General features: G+C 40.9%; 1 protein-coding gene across 5 annotated transcripts in view; it reads left to right on the forward strand.

Annotated features, from left to right (window-relative positions):
* The window catches only part of FTO (FTO alpha-ketoglutarate dependent dioxygenase), a 246,335-nt gene that overhangs the window by 90,522 nt on the left and 133,226 nt on the right, over window positions 1-22,587 (forward strand). The gene's annotated exons all lie outside the window — the stretch shown is intronic.

Raw genomic sequence — 22,587 nt, forward strand, 5'->3', positions numbered from 1 at the left:
AGATCTATAGTTCCGCACAGTTGCGCAGTCACACTACATCAGTGAAAGAGATCTATAGTTCCGCACAGTTGCGCAGTCACACTACATCAGTGAAAAAAAAAAGCAAAACAAAAACGCAGTCATGTTCCGCATACAAAAGCTGATTGCATTGCTGTATCGTTAGTATATTGTGATTGGGTACTTTGCACATGCGTCATTATTGTGCTACTGTGCATGTTGAAAAATATGCTTCTGTTCCAAACATAATAAAATGAAATTTCTATATTTAACAATATAATATATATCCAGTTTCTGTGAGAAATATTCCTAAGGATTCTGTATGGTCTGGTATGGGAGGATCATCCACTTACCATCGGGAATGACACTGGAGAAGGTCCTCTCTTATACCCCCAACTCAAATTGCCTCCACTGATAAGGCATAGAGGAGGGCCCCAAGCAGGTCTGTATATATGTACATACAGTATAGGCAGAGGTGTTCCTTCAAGTATTGAAGTAATTGGTCTCTAAATAAATGTCTGTCTCTTCTCTTAACAGTCCAGACAAGGGATGGGCAACATGTGGCCTATTGTTTGATTCCAATTTCTCATGCTATCCAGATGGTGTCGCCGTCTCTGACCAGAGATTATGGAAAGTGGATGATCCAAAAACATACGGAGAGCCACAGAGCCTGGGGCAGCCACTGAGAAAGCCCTATTGTGTTTCCTCACTTGTACTTGTAAAGGCGGTGCAATTGAAAGAAAGGTCTCTCCATTTAGTTGCTCTTATTAAGATATAGGAGGATGCTTGTCAAAATAAGGAGCGCATTAATAGATGTCAGGCTCAGGAGAAAGGCTGTAAAGCACGCTTTGGTGGAAAGGCAATTTCATGAAAACTTTCCAGGGACATTGCCATGATAATCAGGTGTTTCCTTCAGTTTCATCAGTTGAATAAAAATTGGGCACATAGGTGGCTTTGTGAATGATGCTCAGTATTGGCAATATATTATTGAACTTTTAAAAAATCCCACAATCAGTTTTGCCTCAGTTGCATAATTAATAAAATAAAAAAGCAAAAGTAACAAAGCTAGGTTGGTGCTTTCCTCTTTATTTGTAGGAGCAGTTTAGTCCAAGAATCATTCTGAAAGGTGCACAGTTCTGCATTATGTTTTCTGTGTGTCTCCTATGATTTGGAAATTTTGGAGGAAGGGGTGAACGAAGGACTGGCTGATCCAGAAATCAACCCGACCCACAGGCTGCTCATCTTCCTCATGCCAAGGAAAGACGCAGTCAAGAAAATGGTTAAACAAAAAGAAGGCCAAACCTTGCCATCTCGGCTCGCCTTCTCAGAGCAATTATTGTTAGAGATTTCTCTCTGTGATATTAACTTTGGAGTCTCTGTGTCTGGAAGCAGCTTGAGGAGCTGAGCTTAAATCGAATAGGCAATAACAGCATCATTGATGTCGGCCAAAATCAAGATGACTTTATGCGCTTCTTTCTTTCTTTTTCAGCACTTAAACATTGTTTAATAATGCCCGTTAAACCTTTGTGTACACCAATGCACCATGCCCAAAGACGGAAAAAGAAGGAGGAGTGGCAATGGAAGGGTCCTCCCCCCACTTTCTCCTTTTGGTACTTTCTTTATAGAAAGGTCTAAAAGCCAAGTCCAAATGTTATCTTTGCTTCTGCCGGTGCAAGGGTGCTGCTCTGTGTCTCATAAAGATTTCTGGCACAGTGAGAAAACCTGGTCAATTTCAGATTCTTTCTTGGGACCTGTCTGAAGTGTTGACAAGCGGCTCGCCTGAATATTAATACACTTTCCATCATCAAAAGCTGTTGCATACCCAAAGGATGAGAAATATTTTAATCAGCTTTCAGCTTGTCTAGCAAGAGGCAGTTTATTCCATTGGGATTATACATTCGCACACTTCATTTTTTTTGTCTCTGTGCATACTTTTCTCTTTTCCTCTCTCCCTGTTACTTTGAAAATGGAAGTAAAGGAAACAAAATTTTGCTCTTTTCCTGGGCAATCCTGTTGTGATTCAATTACAAGGTTTTAACCAAGAAAATCTTGAAAAATGTAATTAAAAACACTATATGAGCCTTCTTTTCCTGTTCTCCCCTCTTCTTTTCTTTCTGAACATGAACTGAATGTATGTCTCACTGAGAGCAGCATCATGTGGATAAACCATGCCTAAAACAAACTGTCCATTTGGATGCACATCTAATTTCTTTTTTGGCTTCGTCCAAGTGTGGATATCTTTGGTTGACTTAGGTTGAGGACGCACTGGCAGTTTGGTGTATAGATGGAAACCTTTCCTCATCCACATCCTCTTCATATTTGAAATCAAGAGGAAATTGTATTTGATTTATAGTGTGGGTGGTGCTAGAAGCTGGAAAGGACCTCTCTATAGGTGGTTGCAGCAGCTGTTAGAACCTGAAGCTGCTACAGTCACCTGGAAGCTTCACATCATGCAGAACCTTTTTAAAAGGCCCCTTTTCCCTCTGAGACCTATCTTGGTGATAGCAGGTCAAGACTAGTTCATGAGCAAATACTTTAGTTTAATTTGTGGATCACACCCCTTGTGGCCCAGATCAGACTAAACTAAGGAGGTAAGATTAATCTAAATGCCATAACCTTCATTATTTTAGCCCAGGAGATGAGAGAAATTTGATTTTTAAGGTGCACGGAAATATAATGGATTTAAATGTAATCTAGATCTAGTGGGGTAATTTCTGCAGTTGTCTTCGCAGCAAAGGTATTAAACATTTCTGAATAAGGCGTACGCTTGGGAGAGCAGTTAGGCAGCTGGAAATAAATGTGCTTGAATGTAAATATGAAGCCATCCTTCATAATGCTGTGAAAGGTTCAAGTCCTCTCAAAGTGATGCAGCATGTTAAAGAGTTTCTCTTCCCAGTGTCTCCCACTGTTTGTGCTGTTAAGCAAAGCTGGAGTCTTGCTTAGATGAGGTGTTAAAATTTCCCGATGACTGGCTATATTATTTATGATCCAAAGAGTGTTAATCCGGTGGCAATTAACACCCAATTTGACTCGACCATGCAGTGATGATGGTCAAAGATTTTCTTTCCCTCTTTTTATGGTTCTCTGATTGTGTTCCTTCGTGGCTTATATTTATTTGCCCTTGTTGTTTCTCAGGCTTTGCCTTTAAAATTTGAATTGCAAATTGCAGTTATCTTATTAACTTATTATGGGAGGGAGGGCTTATGTGCATAACAAGCTGCTTAGGATGTTGTTTTCTTTTAGTAAGGTGGAGAGCTATAACTTCTTTAACATTAAAGAATACAATAGTAAACGAAGAAAGACATACAGAGTTTGAAGAGAAACCAGAATCATTTCTTTGGTTCAGGAAAGAAAAGTTTCAGGTATACTGGACCCAACTGTGCCTGTTTAGAAAGAAATTACTCAACTAAATGTTGGGAAGGTAATACAGTTATGTTTCCCTGTGGTGTGTTGAGTGATTGAAATTGAGAACTAACCTGGTGTAGTGGGTTGTTGGTCTTTATATGTGTTACTGACCTCAAGTTGTTCTCAACTCATGGCAACCTTGTGGATGAGATATCTCCGAGATTCCTTATTCTTAACTGCAATGTTCAGGTCCTGTAGGCTCAAGCCTATGGCCTCCTTGATGGTGTCTATCCATCTAGCATGTGATTTTCTTCTCTTTCTGCTGCCTTCTACCTTTCCCAGCATCATTGTCTTTTCTAGTGATTCATACCTTCTCATGATGTGGCCAAAGTCATCCTGGCTTCCAGGGAGATTTCCACCTTGATCTGTTCTTGAGGTCCTTGATGCCCCTTGAGGTCTCTTTCAACTCTATGTTTCTGTGTTTCTATTGGCATTCTACACCATCCAAGCTCACATTTGTACATCATGATGGGGAATACAATGGCTTTGACTATTCTAATTTTTGTGTTGAGAGTTGTATCTTTGCACTTTAGCATCTTGTCTAGGTCTTTCATCGCTGCCCTTCCCAACCCTGATTTCTTGACTGCCGTCTCCGTTCTGGTGTATATTTAATCCAAGGTATGGAAAGTCTTTGACTGTTTTGATTTTCTCATTGTCTAGGATGAATTCTTGTAGCTCTTCTGTGGTCATTATTTTTGTTTTCTGAATGCTTAGCATTAAATCTACCATGACACTTTCCTCCATGACCTTCTTCTGTAATTGGTCCAGGTCCTTGTTGGTTTTGCCTAACAGATTGTTAATGTTCCTTCATGTAGGACTAAGACCCTGGGATACCAGGGTTTGACCCCTCACTTGGCCATGGAAACCTACTGGGTGGCCTTGGGCAAGTCACACTCTCTCTGCCTCAGAAGAAACACCCAACGATAGGATTGTCATAAATCACAAATGATTCGAAGGCACACATTAAGTGTCAAGTAGTTACCCCTTCATGGTTGGATGTATTACAGCTTATCAATTTTGTATCAGAAAAATATTTGGCATTTGTAGGCAAACATATTATTTTAAGTTTTATCTATATGATGTGGAATTTAACTAACGGTGAACATGGTTGGATGCAGTGTGGCCAAAAGACTTGAACTCCATGGTTGAAAAGACAAACATTCACCATCTATTGTCCATTGGTCAGACGATCTCACTACTTTAACTGCTCAGGAATGTGATTTTTATAGATATCAGCTTCAAGAAAATGTGTTTTTGGAAATATGGCTGGCTTTTATTAACCTATGTCCCTGTCCTATATAGTTCCCTCTTCCCCCTTTTTTCATTTTTTCTTTCTTTTCTTTGTAACAAAATTTATTTTAAAAGCAATTTAAAAGCAACACACACACACACACATTTGGAACCTGGATGCTGCCTTATTATGAATTATATCAATATCAGTGGAAAATGACAAGTCTGAAGAGAATAGGTTTCTGTATGCATGAAAGGTTATCTCCACAAAGAAGAACAGGTACACATGCACACACACACACACACACACACCAGGATTCCTGCTGACATGAAGATTCATAGTGTTAACAAGGATTTTTCTTCACACATAATGCTTTTGTCATTTGAAATGTGATGGTGGAGAAGAGGTCTAGAGATACCATGAAGTGCTAAAAAGACAAATGAATGGGTCTTAAGGCAATTCAAGCCTTAACTCTCACTAGAAGCCAAGATGACTAAACTGAGGCTGTTGTATTTTGGACAAATGACGAGATGAGATGGCTCACTGCAAAACCCAATGGTTTAGAAAGTGGAAGGCAAGAGGGGGAAAAAAGAAGACCGTGGATCGATTTGATCAAGGAAGCCAAACCCTGAGTCCAGACCAGAGCAGCTGAAAACCAGGATCCTTGGAAATCTCTCATTCATAGGGTTGCCATAAGTCAAAATTGACTTGACAGCAAATGACGACAACAAATGTTGCTTTCTACATGAGGAAATTGGAAAGAGGGAGCAGGGCTATGCATTTCCCTCTTGGTGTGTTGATTCCAAGCCAGTAAGTAGTGCCAAACACTGCTAAAGCATACAGGATATCACGAAAAATGACTGCTCATTCTAGCTATCCTGATCTCATAGTCCAACAACTTACAGTTATTTTTAAGCTGTCTGAACACGTGGGGATTTCTTTTTCTTTAGTTACCACCTTTCAGTTCATCATTAGTGAAGTTGGTATTTATTTGAGTAAAATCACACGAGTGATTTATTTGGGTTAATTAACCTGGTTAAGGAAACAGAACACCTTAGAGATGAAACCAAGGCTGCTCGCAGGGCTAGGAAGCTTGGCATTGCTGCAAATCAGTTCCAGATTTACAACATAGCTCAGGAGTAACTGGAGACTCAGCCTGCAAGTATTTCTCCAGAGTTAAAGGATGTGAGGAACTTAAGAAAAAAATGGCTCATTTGCCACCAACTGTTCCAAATAGTCTCCTCTGGAAACTGATCTTACCAGCTGCTGGCACAAACCTGGAACCATCCAATTGCCCTTTGGGTTACGATTAACATGCATTTCTAATGTGCTGAGCAACCATATATATATATATATATGTGATCTGCTTGCCTAGAGTTTTTAGACTAAAATTTCTAGTCATACTTGAATATATGCAGTATATGCATATGCACAAGCGTGCCTTCAAGTTACCTACCAATTTATGGCACTGGAACTGTCTCCAAATACTTTTTTTGCCTTGCAGTCCCTCTCAAAATGGTGACAGGAATTGATGTGATGTCACTTTCTGCCCCCATTTTGGGAAGGACTGATAAGGGAAATGGACATACTTAGGGTTGCTGGAGGGAGTCATTGTGTCCTGTGGGGAGAAGTGGGAGTAAGTGGTTCTCATGCACTTGCCCACTCTTGGTTTAGATGCTGTAGCAATGCTCTTTCACCTTTTTACAATATGTAGGCGACTTAACATAATTTATGTTCTAGATGCCTTATTCATCCAAATCAATCAATCAATCAATGCATAGAAATTCCATTATAACCCCAACTTGAGGCTAAGTTGGCTCCTTGATGTACAGCTTAGTTCCCCACTGTACCCAGCAGTTATTGTTTCTATGCAAGTCGAGAAATGTTGTTTATTTTTATATCACATGTCTTCCCCTCCCTAGAATTGAGATTCGAAGCAGCTGTCGAAACTAATACTAAGACAATATAGATTAAAAACATGCAAAGATAGTTGTTAAAATACAATTGAACTATCTATATTATGGCGCTTGCAATGTTCTTCCAAGTCAGAATCGGAAACAAATGTAGTGGGTTTGTTGGGATAACTTGAAGCGACAGGCCAGTTTCACAAATTCCTAATTTCAGTTTCACAAATTCCTAAATTCTTCTCCATCTTGGATTTTAATTTTAGTCCAAGCCAGAGAAGATTCCCAAAATTTCCCCCCATTCCCAAAACTTATCTTTAGTTCCAAACACTTCCCTTAACCTGGTGGCAGTTAAAAATGCAAGGAGTTATAGTTTTTTGTTTTGTTTTAATAGCTCTCCATTTCTGCCGCTCTTGAGAAAGAGGAAATAAGGAGGAAGAGTGTTTGGGCAAATGGCTCGACTTACAGGAAGATGGCACCCACCCAAGGCTTTTGGTTGAACTGGGAAAATATTGCAGCACCCCTTTCTTCAGGGAATTATGGGGAATGTCTGAGCCACCCATAGAGCAGCATCAGAGCACTTCCGCATTTCTCAATTGCAAGGTTTTTGTCCCCACCTTTCCACCCACCATCTCTCCCTCTTGGACATATTTATTGTCTGAACAGAAAGGGGGAAGCAGACCATTTTACATGCGACAGGCTTGAAATAAAGTGTTCAGAAACTTTCGGCAATTAGCTCCACTTTGGAGGACAAAAAGCAGAAATGCTGACATATTTGGGGTTGGTTCCCCCCCCCTTGCTTTTTACCTAACTGCACTTGCAATATGGGGCTGTGGCTTTTAGCATGACTTTCTGTTTAAGAATATTTTACTGCTGTCTGCCAGTCAACCGTTGGCTTGTGGTTAGTTCTATTTTTCTTGTACAAATACGAGACATTCTTTCTGGGATTTTTTCCCCTCCCCTTCCTCCTTTCCCTTTAACTTTCAGTCAGATTTCATTAGTTGCGCTCAGGCTCATAAAAGGGTGATCTGTGCATCTATTGTTTTCCCAATAAGTCAAGGAAAAGAAAAGGGGAGAGAAGATGGCTTTCCCAAAACCACAGAGAATTTAAGTACAATAGACAGTGTAGTCGGATGTTTGAGTTGTTGTTATATAGCCATCCAGACTAGTAGTCTTTGATGGTCCTCTTTTAAGCCACCCAAAATGGCAAACATTACAACATTATGTGCATTCCTATATTTTGGGTTTCAGCTTCCCCAGTCCTTGGCCAATGGCCACACTGGCCAGCACTTCTCAGAGCTGAAGTCCAAAAGATCTGGAGGAGCAAAAGTTGAGAACCATTGTTCTAGGACACTGATAGTGAACCTTTTAGAGGCCGAGTGCCCAAACTGCAACCCAAAATCCACTTATTTATTGCAAAGTGCCGTGTCCCTCTGGCTTTCTAATAACAAACTCTGGCAAACTCTGTGCTGGGGCGATGGCACATGTGCCCACAGAGAGGGATCTGAGTGCCACCTCTGGCACGTGTGCCATAGGTTCGCCATCACTGTTCTAGGATTATCACTTGCGGGTAGATTCTGGCATGTTTGACTCAATGTATCCCTTCAGACATTTGCACTGATCATGGCAAGGGTTGGAGGTGGAATCTACAGGCACATGGAGGGTGGATTTTGCACATGCCACTGAAGCGGTTTTCATGAGTTATATCCAGAGAGTTTTGAAGTAACACCTCCAGATGCCTAGAGAGATGCAGGTAAATGAAAGCACAGGTACCAGTTCCATGGATGGGAGGAATCATACTATACACAGCACAGTGCACCATTAAAAGTATATCACAGTCTACTTCTAAAAGCCTGCTGGAATAAGAATGTTTTACTTGCTGGCAAAAGAAGACCAAGGAGGACCCATTCTAGTCTTCCAAGGGAGGGAAACCAAAGTCTGGAGCAAACACTGAGAAGGCTGTTTCTCATGTTCTCACCAAATGAGCCTAAAAAGATAGTGAGACAGAGGAGGGCCTTAGCTCTTAGTGCTCTAACAGGTTCATACAGGGAGATAAGTCTCGTCTTTAAAAATTATTACCTCTGTTACAGTGTCTTCCTACCCCTTCTTTCTCTCCTACCCCCCTATCTCCATCCCCTTTTCCCATCAGAAGAGATTCCTTTCAAGCTTTATTATGGAATTGCTGTTTTAAACTTTCCATTGTTCTGCCCGATGGTGGTGGTAGTGAGGATGATGACTGTTAACTTGATTTTGTTGTTGTTGTTGTTGTTGTTGTTGTTGTTGTGTGCCTTCAAGTAGTTGCAGACTTAAGGTGACCCTAAGGTGAACTTATTACGGGGTTTTCTTGGCCAGTTTCTTCAGAGGGTATTTGCTGTTGCCTTCTTCTGAGGCTGAGAGAGTGTTCCTTGCCCAAGTGGGTTTACATGGCTGAGCTGCGATTCGAACCCTGGTCTCCAGAATCCTAGTCCAACACTCAAACCACCACACTTTCCCCCAAAACTAGGACTGAGAAGACATTTCCCTTCTAAATTCCGTTCTAATTTTGAGAATTTTAGCTGTAGTTGGTTGGTTGCATTAAAAAGAAAAGAATCCTGTGCTATCTTGAAGGGTAATTACTTTATTGAGGGATATATTTTTCTGCACTACACCAAACCTATCATCATATGTATGCTCTCATTCATTTGACGAAGTGGGCTTCAGACCTGAAAGTTCATGCCCTAAATAACCTGGTTAGCTTTTAAAGTGTCACAAAACTCTTGGATGTTCCCATTCTGGTGCCAGATGATTTTTCACATTTGTGTTCAACTGGGGAATGCGGGTGAATACTTTGGTGGGACTTGCCCATATTATTCAAGGACTCTTTATAAGTTGGCTGAGACTTCTCAGAATGAGACTTCTGGGGATGATACTGCTGGTGTTGTTGAGTGTAAAGAAGTCCTCAATCCTGTTCTTTGAGTGAGATCTCAATCTGACACAATAAACTTCAGGAGGTTGAATTCACCTAATATATTCTTAATCTCGAATAGGAAGAAAAATGAAATGTGAGACAATTCCCACTGGGGATGCTGTAAATCTTACAAAATACATACGTTTTCTGTTTCAGCATACATCAAAGCGAGGTGGCTCGGGAGATTAGAATATGTTTTTAATCTTAGTTTGATGAGCAAAACTTTCACTGCAATATTTATTATGAGTGGCTTCACTTGTGTTGCTTCTTTGCCTTTGTTCTGTTTATACACGGCTTTCCTTTCTTCCTTCCAGAAGAGAAGAAGGAAGTATCACTTTCACAAAGCCAAAAGATAGTGCAGTGGTTTGTTCGTTTTTTAAGCCCAATTGTAGGTCCACGTGGCAGATACAAACTTTCCTTTTATTGTGCTCGCTCCCCAAGGGAAACTCTGCTTTCCAATAGCTTCCCATGAATGCTTCTCATTTACGGAGGCGTATCAGTGGGTTCGGCTGGCTGTGGGAGGATCAAACAGGCAAGGAACGGTGGGGTTTGAGAAATGCCGCCAGTATCTTTTGTTGTTTTCTAAGAACTTCTTCTTGGTTCATATGATTTTCCTTGGGGGCTCTGCCATGGGAAAGATTGGAAAAGAAGCAACAATTCTTGGGTTGTGTTGCACAGTCTTTGTGGTCCGTGTCACACCATCTGTGTGAAGTTGCCTTTTCTGCTAAGCTTGGATGTATGGACACAATCAACCAATTTGCTCTCTTCTTGAACAGCTCCAGTCAGGGCCTCTCCAACATATTTTAGGGTCTGAAGAACAAGATGATGACACTTTACCCCTTCAATGTAGAGATGCAAACTGGACTGGGAATATAAATTTTGATTGTGTGTGCAAGTGCATGTGTATTTATGTGCCTTCAAGTCCCCTCTTGATTCATGGTGACCACATGAATTATACAAGGTTTTCTTAGGCAAGGAATAGTCAGAGGTGACTTGCCATTGCCTTCCTCTGAAATATAGGACCTGAGCAGACAGGCCAAAATAAAGCTGCTTCAGATCACTTTGGAGGGATGCTGTTTAAATGACATATGCATCTTAAGAGGCTAGAAGCTGTGCCAAAAACCGAGTGTGGCTTCGGTGTGGCTTCCAGCCTCTTTAGACGCATGCATCATTTAAACAACATACCTCCAAAGTGACCCGAAGTAGCTTTATTTTGGCCTGTCTGTTCGGGCCAATAGCCGACAACACCTGGTATTCAGTAGTGGTCCCCACGGTCAGGCAGTAGCTGATGCTTTCCTTCAACCCAAATGACAGCATAGTGTTTTTCATTGCTGGGAGCGAAAGCCTTGCTTGAGAACAGATAATAGTCTTATGTGGTTCACATAGCTACACTTGGAGTTGGAAAATGGTTAGAGTGCTTGCATCTGCCCCATATCATCTGCTGCCCTCCATCATCTGCTGCCGAAGCTGGTTGTCTTACTCTTCCTAATGGTAGTATCGACCATGGTTCTTATTGACTGAGGTGACACCATTGCTTCCATTTCCTTGCTTGTGAAAGTGATTTTTGTGCTATATATATCACTACATGAGTACATATAGCTATTCATAACCTGAGATGCATGTAGAAGTGAAGCAGAGAAAAAACAGTGAAGGCCCAGCTATCTGCTATGCAGCAAACCTACAAAGGACAAAAATACACTCAAAGAAAAGCCATGGGCAATGTGTGCTAGATTTTACTTCCTCCATGTTTATCCAAATTGTCAGTAATTCCTCATATGAATTCTCTGAAATGAAGAACGGGCAAGGATTCACAGCATTTTCCTATCTAAGCACCTGCCGTGGCATATGGTTGTTCCATTTGTGTATAGTTTTCAGGAGATAATGTGATCATGGGTTGTGCCCTGTGAGAACATATATGGCAATACTTTATCAATGGAGAGAAAAGAGCAATGATAGGGCACCTTCTTTCCATATGAATGGTCTCTGCTTCAGCCCCCAGGATAAGATGGAAGGGGAATCTATGTCCAGACCCTCCATCTTTCTGAATTATAGATCGGTGGGATAGGACATGATGTGCAAAAGCAAAGGGCTAGGTTCAATGCCTATTAAAATGATCTCTCCAAATCCTTTGGTTGAACAGCCGCTCCAGTAAGAATAGAACAAGCAGCCTGCTTTGCTCAACCATGATGGATGATGAACTGCAACAATCACATCAGATGCGAAGACGGGATAGACAACAACTTACTTCTGTAGGGCCCAGAGGGGAAATTTCCCCTTAAAAGCAAGCTATTACGAATTCTTCTACCAAGGGGAAAAAGATAGTTAGTTTCTGTTATATTTGCATTTTAAAAAAATTAACTCCATTTCCTTGGAAGTAAATAAAATATTTATTTTACTGATTGTCTGAAATATTGCAGCATCTTAAGCTACTGTGGAACAAAACACACTCCCCTCCCATCACCAACAGAAGCATGATGGAGTAGCATAAGGCGCCACCCAATTGAGCCATGTAGTCTTCCTCCACCACCATTTGGCATGGCTTCACTTACATCTAAAAGTTACAGTTACACACAAAAGGTGTGGCATTCTCCATAGTTGAATTGCAGTCATGACAGCTTAACCATGATATCTTAGGCTAAATCGCTACTGGTGCTAGTGCTTGTCTTCTTTTTTCATGCTTTGTTTATGCACAACTTTGTATAGCAGTGCTTGTAGATTCAGTCTAATGTGTGCCGAATTAATCTGAAACCAGGAAAGAAATGCAATATTTTATAACTTTTCTTTTGGAGTGGTTGTTTTTTGGATGATAACATGCTATGATTCTTGGAACTGTGTAGTTTAAAAAAATTAGTTCACTTAGCCCTCTTTCTTGTTTGCAGTCCTAACCTATGCAAACTAAAAAAACCCCTTCTTTCCATTGTCTTTTGTTCCTTTCTTCCATCTTTTCCCAAACCAAGGAGCTGATCTCTAACAGAAGTTGAAAGGGCGGGGAAGATGCCCAGATGGTGATACCCTGTAATATGGGGAAGCATATTTTTACGAGAAAACCACTGAAATCCATCAATCTGCTCCTCCCTCTTTCCTTTGTTTTGTCCACACACCCCCTTAATAAACACTTAAAATGTTGAAGTTGTCGGGTTAAAACACGCACCATCTTTAGAGATCAGATGGGGCTGAAACTTGAACAGCTGTCTGACAAACATCCTGGATTGTTTTTAATTGTCTTCCCTTTCTCCAACAGCAGTAATTCTTGTATATATTGTCAAGAGTCCTCTCCTCTTTTGCCAATGAAAGTGCACCATCCTCTGAGGTCGCATGCTTAACCCCATGGCATGGTGACAATACCAATGGCCCCCTTTTGTTTTCATTAATGTGTATCCGAAACGGAATATGGGCAGGATGAGAGTGAAGAGTGTTCGCAAGGCTTAAATAACTTACTGATGTTTTTCCCCCCTTTGTTTTTAAAGCCACAAAGAAGAGCATATTTTCGTGTCCATTCTTTCGTTGGTTAGAGTTAGTTAGTCCAGTGTGTCTGACTGCAAGCCAGTTGATTGATTTGCCAGCGGAGAAAAGTTTTTGTGTGTCATGTTGATCTCTTGACCTCGAATATATTTTAGTGACCTTACATATTCTTTCTTTCTTTCTTTCTTTCTTTCTTTCTTTCTTTCTTTCTTGCACATTTAAAAAAAACAGAAGGAATAGCTAAGGCTTGCTGGCTTTCAGTAAGAAACTTTCCCTTCCTTTCTAGCGTCTTAACAGCTCATGAATCATCAAATAAAATAATGGTAGTAAATTCTCCCCTGGAGACAAGATGAAACTCTGTCTTTGTCCTTGTATGTGTTAGGGTCAGGAGCATATGTGTTTTCACCTGGTCATGGATCTCTTAGTATAAAATGAAACTCCCATTGATACTGTTAGTTGTTTCCTTGTTGACCTACATCCTAAAACCCATGTGAAGTCTCGATGATGCCTGGTTCACTTAGAAGTTGAGAGGAAATTGGAAGTGTCTCTCCTGTGTGAAATGGACACATCTCTGGCCAGTTATAAATGATCATGGCCTGGATCTTTAAAACATAGGCCTCAGGATCTTCGTACATAAAAAGCAACATCAGAACACACTCTCAGACCTTCCTTCCTTCCTTCCAGGTTGGAAATAATTTCTTTGCCCTTATCCTTTGATCCTGGAAAGTTGTAAAATAAGGACATCTATGTGTGCACAGATACACACTCACAAGACGGGATTCAGACTTTAATTGTTCATTAGAATTCAAATTCATTGCTGCATTATTTATAATATATGGCATTGATCAACTAACTATGACACCGACACGATGCTAATTCCACCTTTGCTTCCTCTGCATTGCAGAAATAATGCAGTTTGACAACGCTTTAACTGCCATGGCTCCATGCTATGGATTCTTGGGATTTGGAGTTTGTTTTGGCACCAGAGATTTCTTAGAGAGATGGCTAAATATATTACAAAACTACAAATCTCAGAATTCCATAACATAGCAATAGCAAGCATTTACATTTCTGTACCGCTTCATAGTGAACTAAGCATTCTCCAAGGGGTTTACAATCTATACGTTAACTGTCCCCAACAAGCTGGGTGTTCATTTTACTGACCTATGAAAGGATGGAAGGCTGCGTCCAGCTTGGAGCCCCCTGGGATTGAACTCACAATGTTGTGGCTGCAGCATTTAACCACTGCACCACCAGGGCTCCAAGTATTGACCCATGGCAGTTAATGTGGTGTCAAACTGCATTATTTATGCAGTGCAGATGCAGCCCTTGTGATCTGTTTCTCTTCTACAACAATGCAGCTTGGTCCAACCCAGATTTCGCTCCTCTAAAAGGAAAGCTGTTTTCAGGAGCTTGTTCATCTCGTCTGTGGTTTGATACTGACTGCTAAACTCGCTCAAAGTTTGGTCCTTAGGAAGGGTAGTAGCAAGGGCTTAGCATTACATTATGCAACTACATCAGGCCATCCAATGTTCAGTCCCCTTTTCCCAGTGTTTTGTAGGACCAGATGATATAAACTGTGGCCATGCTGGCTGAGGATTTGGAGAACTGTAGTCCAAAAGCTAACTTTCCAAGCTCTGTTCCCAGGCCATCATAATATGTTTTCCCCTCTTGGTTTTCTTTTCCCCCTCCTTCTTTTCAAGTTGTTCATTGAACGGTATAAATATGAATTGAGGGGTATGGGACTTTTCTTTTAGAACCATCGTATTCCTTGATGCGTTTCAAGTATGTTTTTCTAAAGCACACACTCGCTCATCCTTAGCAAACCCAGCTGAGGAATATGCCCTCTGTATTTATATGAAAGCTTCATTTTTGCACTTGTTCCTCTGTGTAAATGGAACGTATAAATATACCGAGGAAGGCAAAAGAAGCTATTATCTCTGGAAGATGAGCCAATAATATATGCTTATCAAAGCAGAACACGGCTCAGAAAAACTGCAAGTTCTACTTCAGTGAAGATTCATGCCAGAAGCAATAGTAGTTTCTGGTGATTTTTTCCTCCACCCCCCCTCCCAAAAAAAAAAAACCCTTGCATTAATCAGGGCGAAAACAAAACAAAATCTCTCTTTTTCATGTTATTCATCTTGCTTTACCTATTTGCAAATGGAGAGGCACCCAGGTTATAGATCTCTGAAAATGGAAGCTTGGTAACTATAATTCTATTTTCAGTGTTTTTGGTGTTATTTTTTCAGTGACTAGTTCTGATGTCAGAGGGTCGTTGAGCCTATGGTGGGTTTTTGTTTAAATATTAATACAGTGTTTTTAAGGGGCTGGATCTGCTGAATGAGACTAAAACTCAGAGCGGATTCTCTCTCCCACCTGTATGGAAGCCATGAGCTGCCATTGGTGTCAGCATCCAGTGATGCTGGCGTTTTGAAAAATGGGGAGGATAGAAAGGAGAATATCAGCTATTTCATGACTAGGACCATCGGACCGATCATGAGGACTGGTCAACTCATATTGGATAACAGCTTAGGAAAAAAGAATGCATAAAACTCATTCCAAAAGTGAGTGAATGTTTAATCTCCCCCCCGCCTTTTATTTTGAACCCAAGAAAATGTTGATGTTTTTGTGTGATTGTCAGAAAACAGAGGATGATCCTACATAATGCAGCTCCCCACTCCACCTGCCTCTCATATCAACCTTGTTGGCCTGTCTGCTGGTAGCACCAGAACATTTTGTAGATTCGTCCCAACCCTCAAAACGTGGCCACAGATTTATGTGCCACTTGGAAGTGATGTTTATAAAGTCTTTTGTTGCTTGCTCTTCTATCTGAAATCCTCTTGGTGATTAATCTTTGCACAACAGAGGTTATGCCTGTATGTAGAGAGATCTTGTAGCACCTTTGAGACTAACTGAAAGAAAGACGTCGGCAGCATGAGATTTTGTAGACTTCAGTCTACTTCCTTAGCTGCTTTTGGTGGAGTGGAAGTCAGGGTCAGACATATATATGCCATAGGTATGTGAGAATGGAGTTTATCACACGGGAGGAATTTTTCTTAATTTCGAATGAAAAGAACAGGGGTAGGCAACCTTTTTGAGCCGGGGGCCGGGTTGCTGTCCCTCAGACAACTGGGGGGCCGAAGCCAAAAAATTAAAAAATTTTTTAAAAAAATTAAATATATAAATAAACCAGGACAAATGTAGGACAAAATTTTCAAATGGAAGACACTTTTTTTAAAAAAATGGAGGACATGCGAAAAAATTTGCTGATTTTTAAAAAAATGTTAATATAAATGCATGTTTCTGAGGCTTCTATAGACAATTGCCCCCCAAAGGCCCCGGCGGCAATCGGCGGCAGGACTGGGCTGGGGCCGGTCCCAAGGCCTTGCCGGGCCGCATCCGGCCCGCGGGCCGCAGGTTGCCTACCCCTGGAAAAGAAAGTGGGGCCAGAACACATTCACATGAATTCACTAATTCAGCGAATTTATGTGAATTCAAATTGCATTCGAACTGACTTTCCTTTGCCTGAAAATAGCTTGCCACTGCCCGAAATTGTGTGTGGTAGTCTATGACACAATAACGTTAAAACCCATGATTGCGTTCAGATTGCCATTGAATTATATTTCCAATTTCCCTTGTCTGATAAACTTGAATGTGAGGTTATGCCAACTGAATTCTTCTTGGACTGGTGCTCAAGGAGTAGCCAGTAGCTGCTTGTCCAATACTTTCCCCCAGGCTATGCAGCCGCATCTGGATATTACTTGGGTATAGCTGCAGCCTCAGCAGAAATGACCACTGATAGGGATATACAGTGTTCCCGTACCATACGTGGGCGTGCCACACACAGTTTTCAGCTTATGCTGAAGCATCTGCCGGGAGGAAACAATGGTGTGCATGCACCACATTGTGTCACATGCACAAGCTCCATTGTTTTTAATGGGGCTTGAGCATACACATTTTTCCATTACGCGGGGAGGTCTGAAATGAATCCCCTGCGTATGGGAACAGCCCACTGTACTGGGGAATTCCTTCATACCATTGTCCAATTTTCAGCTCCAGTGCAAGTACACTAGCTGACCTATAAACTCTGCCAGTGTCAGAGAGGCTCTCTGCCTCATCTATAAGTCTCTGTTATCCGGAATCCCAAAATCCGAAATACTCCAGTCACTAAACCTGTTTTCATGGGTGGCTGAGATAATGACATCTTTGCTTTCGGATGGGTTCTGTGTACACAAACTTTGTTTCATGAACAAAATTATATAAAATGGGGTATAAAACTACCTTCAGACTACGTATAAAAGGTGTATATGAAACATAAATGAATTTTGTGTTTAGACTTGGATCCCATCTCCAAGATGTCTCATTATATTCATATATGCAAGTAAGGGGTTTCCAAAATCCCCCTTCCCAAAAATAATTTTGAAATATGAAACACTTCTGGTCCTGAGGATTTCAGATAAGGGACACTGAACCTGCCCCACCTTTCGCAGACCTGTATTATTAAAAAGCTGAGCTGATGAATTAAATAGAATGTGTTTCTGTTTTTCTTTCCTACCTCCTCAAAATATTTGGCCCAGCTTTTCCAATGAAGCGTTCCAAGAAAAGACTATTTATGAATTTTGCCATTTGCCTGGCTGACTATATTGGTTGGGTTGTTTTGTGGCATAGGGAATTCCTGCCTCCAGAGGATGGGATTCCCCACCAAAGACTTCCACAGGGAACAGGACTAATATGAACGTTTTATTTTAAAAGGAAGCTTCTACAACAGCCTTCCTAAGTAAATATTTTGAGTAATGGAAAGTGCCAGCAATAATGTTTCTGTGAACATATGTCAAATCCTGACAGGAGAACCTTGCAGCAGGCATAAAACTTTAAGCACTGATTTTAAGAGCCTTGAAAAGGAAAGAGTATTCCTTCTCCATTTATGTTTAACTCTCTGTAAAAAGATATTTGAAGCATTTTTTAAAAGATTTTTTTTATTTCATAACTTGACTCTTTTATTTGGTAAGGTGCGTATGTTGTATATCTTCTTTCCCTTCTACCAGTTTCCTCATTTTCCTGTTGGAATCATATTCTTCCAGAAAAGGGTGCATTAAAAATACACTGATTTTAAAATATTTAACCACTCTTCATAAAAATGTTTCATGTTTAACCTCTGGCCCTTATATATGTTCCAGGAAGTCTTGCTTGTCGTGTTGTATCTCAGCCTCTTTCCTACTTTGTAGTTAGTAAAGCTTATTTTATCAAAGTTATTGGCACTGGTCTTACCCCAAATAAAATGAATAAGAATTTACGTTCGGGTTAATGGGAGGTAAATCTGGCCCTTGGAAGCTTCCTGAGAAATATATTAAAGCGCAAAAGAAAAAGAAAATGTAATTTCATTATTATTATGATTATTTTATTTGGCGATATCACCAAACAGGTCTCTTTGGCTTTTCCCCCTACAAAAGGATGACAGCTGGGTTCTGTTTGACCCCAGTGTCAGATCAGTAAAGCATTTTCCATCCAAGGGCAGCTCAGGATACTTCCAGAGGAGAATACCTTTAAAATAAATAAGGCTATCTTGTTTCTTTAACGGAACATAATGATTTGTCTTCTTCCTCTAATAAAAGCAAACACATTTGTCATATTTCTCATTCCAGTTTCCCACTCTCCACCACTGCCGCTTTTTGTTTGTTTTATAGGTTATTTAAAGGTAGCCGATGTTGTAAACTTGTTGCGATTGCTCTAAAACACTTAACAATATTCTCTTGCATCTTGGCTTTCCCTGAGTCTGTCTTCCTCTACTGAACGCATTGCAGCTAGTAAGTGTAGTGTATCCTGAGCCTTAAACAAGTCTATTAGGCCTACCGCAGCAAAGAACTTGGGAAATCGTGGAAAGACAAAATGAGGAATTGGGGGGGGGGGGGCATTGTGTGGGGAAAGGTAAGAGAAAGCAATGGTTTTGCAAACCTTACAAAGGTCAGAAAAAGGCTTTTGGTAAGTATGCAGATGCCAGAAATCAAATCCCATTTCCTATTATAAGAAACCAGTTGTTTTTAGCAGCAGCGGTTAATGTACTGTATGTGAAAGATTTAAGACTCGCTGGAAAAGCTTTGCTCCTGTTTTATTGGGTTGCTATTGAAAAGCCAACAGCATAACTTCAACTAGGTGCTTTGAGATTTCTTAATGGGCTGTCAAGGGCAAGACACCAGGTCTGTGCTAGGCTTGCTCTTTCCTGTACATTAAAACAACAGGGGCCAAAATGATTATATACAGAAGTATGAATTACTTGATGCTTTCTCTGTTCCATATGGTCAGCCATGTCTTTGGCAATTAATCATGCTACAGAATCAGTTGAGTGCTCTCCCAAGCATTGAAGTCAACGGTTTTAGTTATACCTGTGCTGGGCTAAGAAGGGTGGGGAGGAAGAGGGGTCGCAGGCGTAAAATAGCAGGATGAGAAGCTGCTGGCGCCAACGTCTGAACAGCTGGCTTCTATAAACAACCTCCCCCTTTTCCTCATCACTTCCCTCCCCTCCGCCTTCCCTCTGCTTTCTTCTCCAAACACAGGGCCATTTTTCATTGGAGGAGAAAAGAAAGAAAGAAAAGAAATCATTACACCCCCCCCCATGAAACCCCTCCTGCACAAGTTGTTGAGTGAAACTTTGATATCAAGCATGGCGTGCTAATAAACAAAAATAGCCCAGTGGTTGAGAATAATGTGTCACAATTGCTAGGTGATAACTGAAAACATACCAGGGATTTGAATGATGGTGTTACCAACAAAGCACCTTAATATGCACTAAGTAGATGTGGGGATGGGGAACACACAAGTTTCATTCCCACTACTTTTTAAACCAGATCACGATTTGGTGCGAACTGGTTCAAACGACCCTGGTTGCCACTTAATCCGAATTGCTGAAGGGAATTCCGAGAGGGGGGCAATACACTAGACCCATTTAACCCACGTCTTTTTGACATTGATTTTTTTTCTTGTCTTTTTCAATAAATCGATTCTGTACAAGTGTGAACCACAAGCGGATTGGAATCGATTCAAATTTGCCCTTTGGCTGGCTGGAACTGAATAATTTGGAATCGATTCATTGTGGAATGCGAATCACAAGTGGGTTATTTTGATGCCAGAAAATGCAATTGGAGCAAATGTAGTGGGAACCAGACTCCGAAGTTGAATTGATCCATTGATTCGGATCGCACACCGATTTATCTGTAAGTGGGAATGGGGCCATAGTTTGCCTGGATGAGGCATACAAGCTAAACTGAGGTACCTGGTCAATTTATTGTTTATTTCCTTTGTTCATTTAATTTACGTACCGCCTTTCTCCCAATATGGGACCCGAGAGGATCAAAGATCTGAGATCTGGTCCCTACTGAGCCATTAATCTTACTGAATGATCTTGGAAAGTCACCTTCTTTCATCTTGACCTAGTATTATTATGATAAAGTGGGGCAGAAGAGAGCCATGGTTTCTGCCCCAAACTCATCAGAGGAAATGTAAGGCATTAGTGTAACTAATACATGCATGTATGTGTGTGCATGTGTGTATGCATTTATTGTGTGTATGTATGTTATTATTGTGGTTGCTGCTGCTGCTGTTACAACCTGGATAATTAGGGGTGGATTATGAGGACCTCGGTGCTTGCCGGCACAGGTTCTGTCTCTCCCACCTCACTTTTGTTTGCTATAGATTATTAGCTGTTAGACTACTTACCTTGAAGTGGGAACAGCTTAGCAAAGGCTCAGAGGTTTATCCTGCTAATCTCTTTGGAAAGACTAATGAGTACATTAGATCTCCTGGCGAAAACCCTTGTTTGTTGACAAAATAAAATGGGACTCTGAAAACATTTCCCTGTTTAGTTCCGGGGATGGGAACTATTTGTGTAAAATGAGGCATATGTGGAAAAAGTGTCCCCAAGGGAAAGGGTGGAGGTATGGTCTTTGCAAACGCCTGGAGCTTCTTGGAGGCACTGTGTTATTGATGACAATAATTAACCCAAGAAAACCACCTCTGTCTTCCCAGTATCTTCCAAGCCCTGGCTTGTTATCTCTTTCTTGGGCCTGTTCAGGATGTGCTCTTGCCAGCGCAGGGGGGCAGAAGAAAGATAACTTCAACAGATCCTAAACATTACCACTCTCCAAAAATTCTCTGCTGAGAGACGGAGAAGATAAGGAAGATTTGCAGGCCTTGTTTGTTTATTCTGCCAGCCTTGTGTCCCAAGCTTGTCTTGAGCAGGAAGCGAGAGACCCTGAACCAAAGTTGAATCCAGTTTGGAAAGCTTGAAGACATCACTCAGCATTGAGCAAAACAGGGCCTCTGTAGACAATTATCTGTCATTAAAGTTCATTAAATGAATGGAGGGCTCAGAGTTGACCTTACTTGATAGGACACACAGCATTCAAAAGAAGATCTCCATCTTTTTAGGACAGTGGTGTACAGATTTTTGACTGTTTCTTTTCTTTTCGTTTCTTTTTTTAAAATCAGTGTTGATTGAGGAAATGGCGTCCCCACTTGATAACATCTTTGATTGATTTTTGTTTTGAACTCTTAACCTCTTATGGGCTGAACATATCTTTTCTTTAACCTCTTATGGTCAGAACATATCTTCTAACATTTATTTTTAACTCAGGTTACTCAAATGGGGACGAACACCAGAAACTCTTTAATGCTTCATGTTTATTAACTTAGGTGGTATTTCTGTTAAAAGTTTCAGCAGTGAATCTCCCAGCTATCTATAAAAGTAGGAGTCTTAGTTTGTTGTTGTTTAAACCAGCTGTGGGAATCATAAGATTGTAGAGTTGGAAGAGACCACAAGGGCCATCCAGTCCAACCCCCTGCCATGCAGGAACTCTCAGTCAATCAAAGCATCCCTGACAGATGGTCATCCAGCCTCAGTTTAAAGACCTCTAAGGAAGGAGACTCCACTACACTCCAAGGAAGGAGTGTGTTCCACTGTCGAACAGCCCTTACTCTCAGGAAGTTCCTCCTAATGTTGAGCTGGAATCTCTTTTCCTGCAGTTTGCATCCATTGTTCCGCGTTCTAGTCTTTGGAGCAGTAGAAAACAATCTTGCTCCCTCCTCAATATGGCATCCCTTCAAATATTTAAACAGGGCTATCATATCACCTTTTAACCCTCTCTTTTCCAGGCTAAACATCCCCAGTTCCCTAAGTCTTTCCTCATAGGGCATGGTTTCAAGACCCTTCACCATTTTAGTCGCCCTCCTTTAGACATGCCCCAGTATCTCAATATCCTTTCTGAATTGTGGTGCCCAGAACTGGACACAATATTCCAGGTGGGGACTGACTAAAGCAGAATAAAGTGGCACTATTACTTCACTTGATCTAGACACTATACTTTTATTGATGCAGCCTAAAATTGCATTGGAAATTTTAGCTGCCGCATCGCACTGTTGACTCATGTTCAATTTGTGGTCTACTTGGACTCCTAGACCCCTTTCACATTTATTCTTGTTCAGCCAGGTGTCATTTTCCCACCCTAAGTGCAGTATTTTACATTTCTCTGTGTTAAATTTCATTTTGTTAGCTTTGGCCCAGTTTTCTAGTCTATTCACGTCATTTTGAATGTTGATCCCGTCCTCTGGAGTATTAGCTACTCCTCCTAGTTTGGTGTCATCTGCAA

The sequence above is a fragment of the Sceloporus undulatus genome, chromosome 8 (assembly GCF_019175285.1).
Source record: "Sceloporus undulatus isolate JIND9_A2432 ecotype Alabama chromosome 8, SceUnd_v1.1, whole genome shotgun sequence".
NCBI lineage: Eukaryota > Metazoa > Chordata > Lepidosauria > Squamata > Phrynosomatidae > Sceloporus > Sceloporus undulatus.